Raw genomic sequence first — 12,284 nt, 5'->3', positions numbered from 1 at the left:
AGTTTTATAGTGTCTGGCCTTACATTTAGGTCTTTAATCCATTTTGAGTTTATTTTTGTGTATGGTGTTAGAGAGTGTTCTAATTTCATTCTTTTACATGTAGCAGTCCAGTTTTCACAGCACCACTTATTGAAGAAGCTGTCTTTTCTCCAATGTATGGTCCTGCTTCCTATATCAAAGATAAGGTGACCATATGTGAGTGGGTTTATCTCTGGGCTTTCTATCCTGTTCCATTGATCTATATTTCTGTTTTTGTGCCAGTACCAAACTGTCTTGATTACTGTAGCTTTGTAGTATAGTCTGAAGTCCGGGAGCCTGATTGCTCCAGCTCCTTTTTTCTTTCTCAAGATTGCTTTGGCTATTCGGGGTCTTTTGTGTTTCCATACAAATTGTGAAATTTTTTGTTCTAGTTCTGTGAAAAATGCCATTGGTAGTTTGATAGGGATTGCATTGAATCTGTAGATTGCTTTGGGTAGTATAGTCATTTTCACAATGTTGATTCTTGCAATCCAAGAACATGGTATATCTCTCCATCTGTTTGTATCACATTTAGTTTCATTCATCAGTGTTTTATAGTTTTCTGAGTACAAGTCTTTTGCCTCCTCAGGTAGGTTTATTCCTAGGTATTTTATTCTTTTTGTTGCAATGGTAAATGGGAGTGTTTCCTTAATTTCTCCTTCAGATTTTTCATCATTAGTGTATAGGGATGCAAGAGATTTCTGTGCATTAATTTTGTATCCTGCTACTCTACCAAATTTATTGATTAGCTCTAGTAGTTTTCTGGTAGCATCTTTAGGATTCTCTGTGTATAGTATCATGCCATCTGCAAACAGTGACAGCTTTACTTCTTCTCTTCCGATTTGGATTCCTTTTATTTCTTTTTCTTCTCTGATTGCTGTAACTAAAACTTCCAAAAGTATGTTGAATAACAGTGGTGAGAGTGGGTAACCTTGTCTTGTTCCTAATCTTAGTGGAAATGGTTTCAGTTTCTCACCATTGAGAATGATGTTGGATGTGGGTTTGTCATATATGGCCTTTATTATGTTGAGGTAAGTTCCCTCTATGCCTACTTTCTGGAGGGTTTTTATCATAAATGAGTGTTGAATTTTGTCAGAAGCTTTTTCTGCATCTATTGAGATGATCATATGGTTTTTCTCCTTTAATTTATTAATATGGTGTATCACATTGATTGACTTGCGAATATTGAAGAATCCTTGCATTCCTGGGATAAACCCCACTTGATCATGGTGTATGATCCTTTTAATGTGCTCTTGGCTTCTGTTTGCTAGTATTTTGTTGAGGATTTTTGCATCTATGTTCATCAGTAACATTGGCCTGTAGTTTTCTTTCTTTGTGACCTCTTTGTCTGGTTTTGGTATCATGGTAATGGTGGCCTCATAGGATGAGTTTGGGAGTGTTCCTCCCTCTGCTATGTTTTGGAAGAGTTTGAGAAGGATGGGTGTTAGCTCTTCTCTAAATGTTTGATAGAATTCTCCTGTGAAGCCATCTGGTCCTGGGCTTTTGTTTGTTGGAAGATTTTTAATCACAGTCTCAATTTCAATGCTTGTGATTAGTCTGTTTATATTTTCTATTTCTTCCTGGTTCAGTCTCAGAACATTGTGCTTTTCTAAGAATTTGTCCATTTCTTCCAGGTTGTCCATTTTATTGGCATATAGTTGCTTGTAGTAATGTCTCATGATCCTTTGTATTTCTGCAGTGTCAGTTGTTACTTCTCCTTTTTCATTTCTAATTCTATTGATTTGAGTCTTCTCCCTTTTTTTCTTGATGAGTCTGGCTTCGTTTATCATTTTTGTTTATCTTCTAAAAGAACCATCTTTTAGTTTTATTGATCTTTGCTATTGTTTCCTTCATTTCTTTTTCATTTATTTCTGCTCTGATCTTTCCATTTCTCTCCTTCTGTTTTTTTGTTTTTTTGTTCTGCTTTCTCTAATTGCTTTAGGAGTAAGGTTAGGTTGTTTATTTGAGATGTTTCTTAAGGTAGGATTGTATTGCTATAAACTTCCTTCTTAGAACTGATTTTGCTGCATCCCATAGGTTTTGGGTCATTGTGTTTTCATTGTCATTTGTTTCTAGGTATTTTTTGATTTTCTCTTTGATTTCTTCATTGATCTCTTGGTTATTTAGTAGTGTATTGTTTAGCCTCCATGTGTTTGTATTTCTTACAGGTTTATTCCTTAATTGATATCTAGTCTCGTAGCATTGTGGTCGGGAAAGATACTTGATATGATTTCAATTTTCTTAAATTTGCCAACAAACACATGCAAGGATGCTCAACATCAATAATCATTAGAGAAATGCACATCAAAGCTACAATGAAGTATCACCTCACACCAGTCAGAATGGCCATCATCAAAAAATCTACAAACAATAAATGCTGGAGAGGGTATAGAAAAGGGAACCCTCTTGCACTGTTGGTGGGAATGTAAATTGATACAGCCACTATGGAGAACAGTATGGAGGTTCCTTAAAAAACTAAAAATAGAACTACCATATGACCCAGCAATCCCACTACTGGGCATATACCCTGAGAAAACCATAATTCAAAAAGAGTCATGTACCATAATGTTTATTGCAGCTCTATTTACAATAACCAGGACATGGAAGCAACCTACGTGTCCATCGACAGATGAATGGGTAAAGAGGATTGTAGCTTATATATACAATGGAATATTACTCAGCCATAAAAAGAAACAAAATTGAGTTATTTATAGTGAGGTGGATGGACCTGCAGACTGTCATACAGAGTGAAGTAAGTCAGAAAGAGAAAAACAAATACCATATGTTAACACATATATATGGAATCTAAAAAATAAAAATAAAAAATAATGATTCTGAAGAAACTAGGGGCAGGTCAGGAATAGAGATGTAGACACAGAGAATGGACTTGAGGACATGGGGAGGGGGAAGGGTAAGCTGGGATGAAGTGAGAGAGTGGCATGGACAGATACACACTACCAAACGTAAAATAGATAGCTAGTGGGAAGCAGCTGCATAGCACAGGGAGATCAGCTTGGTGCTTTGTGACCACCTAGAGCGGGGGTGGGGGGGGATAGGGAGAGTGGGAAGGAGACGCAAGAGGGAAGAGATATGGGGATATATGTATATGTATAGCTGATTCACTTTGTTATAAAGCAGAAACTAACACACCATTGTAAAGGAAAGCAATTATACCCCAATAAAGATGTTAAAAAAAAAAAAAGTAGGTAATGTGTATTTTGTTGTGAGCTTCAGAAATTAAAAATGCCTCCTTCCTAAAACTTGAATTAAGTTTTCCCAAACAGCCAGATGGCCTGAAGAGAATCCGTTTTCCTTGTTAATGGAAATTAGCAGATTAATACTGATACTATGTACTAAATACTCATAAGGCATTTAAAAATATTCTGCAACAAAAGCAAATGTGGACTTTATACTCATGATGCAAAACATCTTAATTTTTTGATCAGGTATCATTTATTTTTTAATTTTGTGTTATTTTTATACAATTTTAAAGGTTATTTTCCATTTATAGTTATTACAAAATATTGGCTATATTCTGTGTTTTGTACAGTATATCCTTGAGCCTATCTACACCCAGTAGATTGTACCTCCTACTCCTTCACCCCTATTCTGCCCCCTCCCTCCTCCCCACTGGTAACCACTAGTTTGTTCTCTATGTCTGTGAGTCTACTTCTTTTATCTTATATTCACTAGTTTGCTGTATTTTTTAGATTCCACATATCAGTGGTATCTTACTGTATTTTTCTTTGTCTGGCTTATTGCACTTAGCATAATGCCCTCCAAGTCCATCCATGTTGCTGTAAATGGCAAAATTTCATTCATTTTTATGGCTGAGTAGTAGTCCATTGTATTTATATACCATATCTTCTTTATCCATTCATCTGTTGATGGACCCTTAGGTTATTTCCATGTCTTGGCAATTGTAAATAATGCTGCTATGAACACTAGGGTGCAGGTATTGATATCTTTTCGAATTAGTGTTTTTGTTTTTTTCCCATATATACATGGGAGTGGAATTGCTGGGTCATACGATAGTTATATTTTTAGTTTATTGAGAAACTGCCATGCTGTCTTCCACAATGGTTGCATCGTTTTACATTCCTATCAACACAAGTGTTCCCTTTTCTCCACATGCTTGCCAGTATTTGTTATCTGTGTTCTTTTTGATAATATCCATTCTGATAGGTGAGAGGTGATATCTCATTGTGAATTTGATTTGCATTTCCCTGAAATTAGCGATGGTGAGCATCTTTTCATGTGCCTGTTGGCCATCTGCATTTTCTCTTTAGAAAAAGTCTATTCAGTTCTTCTGCCCATCTTTAATCAGGTTGTTTGTTTTGCAAAATTCTTATTTTTATTAGTATTTACTATAGTAGAAAATAAATGCTTGGCTTGTATAAAAAGTCTAGAAATAACTAAAATAAGTGAACAAAACTGAAATGCAAAGTCAACAGCTAAGATATTTATGGTTGAGACAGATAATTTTAAGTGAATATCCAAGGAAATATTTTCTTAATTAAAAAATTAAAAACCCTGAATTTCAACATGAAGAAAAAAAAATATTAAAAACAATTGTTGAATTGATAATGCAAACTATTAAGAAAAACTAGAAAAATATATATGTTTAATTATGCTTTTAAAATGATTTATAAACATGACCTCATAAAATGCCATGCTCTACAAAATTATGTTAAAGTATAACATAGAGAAGATAAAACTAACATTATAAGAATGTAAAAGCAATTGAGTAAGAAACTTCATATTCATAAATTGAATATATAAAAATAAATAGATGTATACCATTTTATGGTACATTTCATACTAAAAATATAAATATTATTTAATATTAATAAACCTAACTATATAAATAACTACATAAATTGCTCTAAGAAAAAGGTAGATCTACTCCAAAGATGGTGAAAATACGCTTAGTAAGGCAAAATAGTTCTGTATGTCCTAGTAAGTGTAATAAAGTGTGAAAAGTAATAGAAAAACTATAAAAATATATATATACACTTCACTATTACAGTATATTGTGTTGTTTTAACAAAAGAAACACTGGGAATCAAGTTTATCTTTTTAAACAAGAGCTAAAGTTTAATATCCAGAATTTTAAAAATTTTTAAGGAAGTGCTAAGTATACCAATTCACAATCCCTTTATTTTATATCAATTTTGATGGCAAAGACTGAGAATTTGCTGTAGCCTGTTGGCCTTTTTTGTGTGGCCGTGGAGGAGGTATATTCATTAAATATCACTCGTGTTTTAGTGGATGAAAGGAGTGACATGTAAGCATGATTTTAATCCCAGTATTTGAGTCATAAATTTAAAACTTAAGAAAACAAATTGAGCAGAGGTGATGATAAGCAAAACTTTCAAAACTCTCAGACTGAAGAGACTTTCAGTTCCTAGGAAAAAGATACATAATACACCAAGGGAAAGGAGGTAGTTTCTTTTTTGTGAGTTGCCATGAATTATGCTTTTTTGTCCCACCTCCCTTATCCCAGATCATGATTTCCATCTGCTTTTACAGCAGGGAAGATCCTTTAAAATTGTAGTTCCAAGAGTATGGTAATAATTGAATAAAAAACACCAGGTAGGAGTCATGTCTTTGAATAAACACTTATCACTCAATGTTTAAACATTCTTAAAATATGTATTTAACATCTAAAGAAACTTCCATTTAATTATATTAACTTTTTTGAAAAATATAGAAACGTTGTTCAGGGTCTCTAAAACCCATGACTAAGAAGGGACCTAAGTCATTTTTCATGCAACTTTCTCATTTGAAAATATATGTTGAATAAGAGTGTAAAGTAGATCGTATTTAGATAATAGCTCTTTATGAAGCACAGTGTCTATTTATCATTGTATTTTCTATCTAAATGTTCTTAAGTATTCATTAGGCATATAGTAAATTAATTTAGGGGAAATTGTGTTGAATCTGTGTTCTTTGCCTGTCATTAAGGACAGCACATTTTGCTCAAGGGGTTGTAAATTGAGGAATGTGAATTTTACCTGGCAAGTCATTTCAGAATATTTGAGGAAAATGATAAATTGTCTTTGCTATTTGGTTTACATTTCACTTAGGATTTGCTCCTAAGGGGTTTGTGTATATCTACTGTTATGAGTAACTGAAGAAAGTTGATAATGAGAAAGATAATAATAATCATCTGTTTCTTTCAGCACTTAAAGATTATTTGCCTTGTTCTTCTCTTGCTTCCCACTTTATCAGCTGGAAAAGCAACTTTTCTCATGAACACATTTTTCACAGTAAGCAAACAAATATTATGGATATTGCAGACATAGTTCTGTTAAGCTGCATGCATGTTACCAGGGAATATAAGTAGGAATTATTCTAATTTTTATATGTTGTAATGAAGATATGTCATTCAAAAGTTGATGCCTGCTGTGATTGAAATATATTGTAATCACATGATGATACAGTAAAAATTCACCAAGTGATGAGGCATATTGTACAATTAAAATTCTTCATTGTTTTCCTATGACACTACCTGTTCAGTTCAGAATTTTTTGTAATTGTATGTTAGTAGCAGCTGCTTATGATAGACAAGTCCAATTTCTTTAATCTACACTCTTTCCCCAAATGCTTACAGATATCCATAACAAACATTTTCCACTTGCGTGTGTTTTAGACAATCATGAATTTGGAATATGAGGAATGAGGAATACATACATAGACTTACTTAACAATTAATGAATGGCCATTTATGGCAGGTTTTCTGCATAGAGGAAGGCAGCATAAAGTAGCTGTTAAGAATTCTTGAAGTTGAATCTTGGTTCTGCCACTTAACGGCATATGGCATTCAACAAATTACATAAACTCTATCTCAATTTCCTCATCTGGAAATGAGGATTATAATATCTTCCTCAGATTTTTGTGAGGATTAAATTAGTTACATAAGTCATTCTTAGTACACAGTGAATCTTATATATGCGTTTGTTAAGTAATATATAGATGTGGTATCAGTGTAACCCATAAAAATCATGTAATGATTTTTTCCTTCCAGTTCTTCCTCTCTGTAAAATCCTTTGTCATGAATGACCAGGCAGTGCCTCTATTCTTTTATTGGCACTTCCTTTTCTGCTTTCATCATCTTGTTCTGCTTTTGAGAGTGATGTCGAATACTCAGGTCATATCTAGGGTGTTTCAAGTACACATATTACCAAGAACTCCATTTCTCTGTAAATAATGGAGGTCAGTTTTTAAAGTACAGAGTGCCTCTCTCCCAACTACAAGTTCAATAACCACTATTTTCTATTCAAGATAATGTCTAGCAGAAAAATTTTGGATGTGACTCTTCCACATCCTGCTATACTTCATTTCTTTTTTTTGAGACTACTCATCTCTTCTGCAAAGTGGAATCTTAAATGTGCTCTGGATTTTGTATTATGGAAAGGAAACCTTCTGGCAGAGTCCTGTAAGAGATGTCTTTTGTTAGTTATCCTGTAATTTATAGAATATTATCTTTTCTCACTACAAAATCCCTGCTGCAGGGGACTAACAACTCAGAGGCTGTGCCATGGCTTGATCTCAGCATGGGCTTGTATTTACAGTTTAATGGTTCAGTGTTGTGCACTGTGTCTGGAGTCTAAAGATTCACTTTCACTTCCCAGCTCCACTGCATCCCAGTTGTATAACTTTGGGCAGGTTACTTACTTCTTAATCTCTAGTTTCTCATCAAGCATAGTGATTTTAAAAATATCTGCCTCATAGTGTTATTATTTGAATTACGTTGCATGTAAAACTTAGCATATTGATAGTATATAGCAAAAACAAAATAATTTATACTATTAATTTAGAATTAAATCATATGGTTTACACTTCTTTAGTATATGCACATCTTATTTCTAGACTATGCATGTGGATTACTTTAATGGTTCATTTTATTTAGCACAGTATTGGGCACATAATAAAACTTTACACAACACTAGTTGACTTAATTTTTCTAAGAGATATAATGAAAGTGCATAGTTTACTCATCCCTTACAGTAGAACACCTAATGGCTTAGTTTTTAGTGAAATAGTAATGAGATGTGTATTATCTTCTGAGAGAATACTTAAAATATCACCTTTCAACATTGACTTGAGATTTATGAGCTGTACGGTTGAAATATTCATTGTATTTACATGTATAAATTAAACAGATATTGAAAGTTTGCTAATATTCTACAATTTATATGTTTTTAAAGTACTAGACAGAAAAAGGCAAGAGATTTAAAAGAAATAAGTTTTAAAACTATATTTGTTGAGTATAACTAGTATATAGCCAAAGAGCTAAACTGAAACAAAAGAGTGGAATTCACAAAGATTGATTTTAATTAAGAAAATACATATGAATTATGAGTTGTTGGAAAACAACTGCTTTTCTCCATGGGATGGAGGTTTCCTGTCACTTTAAGTGTTCAGTCAGGATGGAAATTTCTATCAAGTTACCCTAGTTTGATATGAGCCGATCCTAGTTGATGTCTAAAATCAGATCCAAGATTTAACACAAAAATAAAAACAAAGAGTCACATGACATTGGCACTGGCTAAAAGAGGTTCATAGATACCAGAAACATTGAAATGTATTACAGCTTGCCAATATATGTAAACCATCATTTAAAAATTTTGTTAACTGTAATATAAAACATACTTATTTCCCTCTTTCCAATATTGCCTAATTTTATTTTTTAGTGTTTTCTAGCATCTTGACTAAAACTTTTCATTTGATTTTTAGGCAAAGTGTAAAACAAAAGAAAACTATTCATGATTGTAATTTGCCATACATTGTACTGTAGTAGGGTCACCAGATAAAATACAGGATGTCCAGTTGTATTTAAATTTCAGATAAACAACAAATATTTTTAGTATACATATATCTATAGTATTGTTTGAGGTTTTTATTTGTTAAATCTGGCAGTCCTAACTATAGTGTATATCATATGTATCCTTTGTATTTGAAGATGGTTGAATAGCTCACATTTTTACATTTGTGTAGTATATAAAAAATTTTTTTAGCAAGATTTTCTTTAGTACCACAGTTTATCCTCCTTAGGTTGTCTAACTGTAAGATTATGTTTGCTAATAGCACGTGATATCCAAAGAATGCTTTGTTATTATTTTTAAATTTTTAATTCTCTATATTAAGGCATGTATCAATATATTAGCAGTGAACACATCTGCATGGAGAAGAGAATACTTTTCCCAGTACCTAGCTTATGTATGTGTACCTGTGTGTGTGTGTGTGTGTGTGTGTGTGTGTGTGTATTGTTGTTGTTGTTTTAATATATGACTTGACTTTATTTATTTTTATTACATGAACATGTTTTCTAAACTTAAGAGTATTGATATGTGTAAATACACAGCCCAATAAGCATGTTTCCTAAAACAAATCTTTGCTTTAGATTTTTTATTGGTGCATTCTAATGTGTATTTTATCATTGATTTCTTTTGTTTTCTTGTCAGTTAATCTCCTGTTGAACCATTTTCTTCTAAGATAAAACAGACAGTTAATTCAAAATGCTTATATAACTTTCTGAACATTTCTATTCTTACTATTACTACACTACTACTATGACTGTCTAAATATGTCAGTCATATTTTATGCACTATTGATTTAGAATTCAGATTTGCTTTTTAAGATATACCTGATATTAATATATAATTCCTTAAAGGATAGCATGTTTTCTTCCAGTTTTTGTGAAAGTTAAGTGAATTCTCACAACTACTTCTTAAAAAAGTTAGTATATAGGGTTTCTACAGAATCCTGAGAAGACACAGGTTTACCATCCCTGGTTATGAAGCTGTGCTGTTTTTGATTGTTAAAGGCAATGGTGTTACGTGTGAGGGGTGTGTTTATATGGAGGGAAGGGTATTTTTATTTTTTGTCGGCATAATCTCTTTTGGATTTAATATTAATGCAAGGAAAATTAAGATAAAATTAGGCTATACTGGTGATATACATTCCAATTTTAGTAACTGTGCTTTTCCAAAGATTACATGCAGTGGAAAATTTTATTTATCTGTACTCTGATAAGGCATATTAAAACATAATGCTCTAAAATATGGGGGAAAGTATAATGACAAAATTATTTTCATATTTGAGTATCGAATTACAACGTAGTAAAACTAAACTCTTTGTTCTGGCTTGCTGTCTCTCATGCGCTGACAACGACCCCTAGTGGTAAGATATAGCCTGTCCATTAGGCATTCATTTCTCTTGCTTCCCAGCTATTTTTTAAAAAAATAAGGATTTGAATCATAATTAGAGGAGTAATAAGCAAATTAGGTTATTAAATGAGAAAGCGAAACAAGAATTTTAAGAATTAAATTTTGTTTATGTTGCTTAGTATCCCTAAAGAAATATGTAGTAAAAGTAACTGACAAAATTGCTGAGTGAGCAAATTAGTCTGTACAGCCAGTACAAAAAATAGCATAAATACTTCTATTTTCCTACTTTCATATAAGTAGGGAAATTTTAAAAGACTTAACACTTGAAGCTGTCATTTGAAATGAAGTTGTATATGTTTTAGTGATTGTACCCTTTGCAGCTTATTTTAACTCTCAAAAGATAGGCACCTCGGAGTGCTTAATCTACTTAAGTCATTACCCATAAGTATTAATTCACTTTATTTATTTATTTACTTTTTCATCCCACCACCCCTCCCCACCTCACCCCTGCTTTACCCCCTTGGTGTCCATACGTTTGTTCTCTACATCTGTGTCTCTATTTCTGCCTTGCAAACCGGTTCATCTGTACCAGTTTTCTAGATTCCACATATATGCATTAATATACGATATTTGTTTTTCTCTTTCTGACTTACTTCACTCTGTATGACAGTCTCTAGGTCCATCCACGTCTCTACAAATGACCCAATTTCATTCCTCTTTATGGCTGAGTTATATTCCATTGTATATATGTACCACATCTTCTTTATCCATTCATCTGTTGAATGGGCATTTAGGTTGCTTCCATGACCTGGCTATTGTAAATAGTGCTGCAATGAACACTGGGGTGCACGTGTCTTTTTGATTTACGGTTTTCTCTGGGTATATGCCCAGTAGTGGGATTGCTGGGTCATATGGTAATTCTATTTTTAGTTTTTTAAGGAACCTCCATACTGTTCTCCATAGTGGCTGTATCAATATACATTCCCACCAACAGTGCAAGAGGGTTCCCTTTTCTCCACACCCTCTCCAGCATTTGTTGTTTGTAGATTTTCTGATGATGCCCATTCTAACTGGTGTGAGGTGATACCTCATTGTAGTTTTGATTTGCATTTCTCTAATAATTAGTGATGTTGAGCATCTTTTCATGTGCTTCGTGGCCGTCTGTATGTCTTCTTTGGAGAAATGTCTATTTAGGTCTTCTGCCCATTTTTGGATTGGAGTGTTTGTTTCTTTAATATTGAGCTGAATGAGCTGTTTATATATTTTGGAGATTAATCCTTTGTCCGTTGATTCATTTGCAAATATTTTCTCCCATTCTGAGGGTTGTCTTTTCGTCTTGTTTATGGTTTCCTTTGCTGTGCAAAAGCTTTGAAGTTTCATTAGGTCCCATTTGTTTATTTTTGTTTTTATTTCCATTACTCTAGGAGGTGGATCAAAAAAGATCTTACTGTGATTTATGTCATAGAGTGTTCTGCCTATATTTTCCTCTAGGAGTTTTATAATGTCTAGCCTTACATTTAGGTCTTTAGTCCATTTTGAGTTTATTATTGTCTGTGGTGTTAAGGAGTGTTCTAATTTCATTGTTTTACATGTAGCTGTCCAGTTTTCCCATCACCACTTATTGAAGCGACTGTCTTTTCTTCATTGTATATTCTTGCCTCCTTTGTCATAGATTAGTTGATCATAGGTGCATGGGTTTACCTCTGGGCTTTCTATCCTGTTTCATTAATTTATGTTTCTGTTTTTTTGCCAGTACCATATTGTCTTGATTACTGTAGCTCTGTAGTATAGTCTGAAGTTAGGGAGCCTGAGTCCTCCAGCTCCATTTGTTTTCCCTCAAGATTGCTTTGGCTATTTGAGGTCTTTTGTGTCTCCATACAAATTTTAAGATTTTTGTACTAGTTCTGTAAAAAATGCCATTGGTAATTTGATAGGGATTACATTGAATCTGAAGATTGCTTTGGGTAGTGTAGTCATTTTCACAATATTAATTCTTCCAATCCAAGAACATGATATATCTCTCCATCTGTTTTTGTCGTCTTTGATTTCTTTCATCAGTGTCTTATAGTTTCTTGAGTACAGGTCTTTTGT

The sequence above is a fragment of the Balaenoptera musculus genome, chromosome 16 (genome assembly GCF_009873245.2).
Source record: "Balaenoptera musculus isolate JJ_BM4_2016_0621 chromosome 16, mBalMus1.pri.v3, whole genome shotgun sequence".
Taxonomy (NCBI): Eukaryota; Metazoa; Chordata; class Mammalia; order Artiodactyla; family Balaenopteridae; genus Balaenoptera; species Balaenoptera musculus.
Note: the sequence above shows the minus strand (reverse complement) of the source record.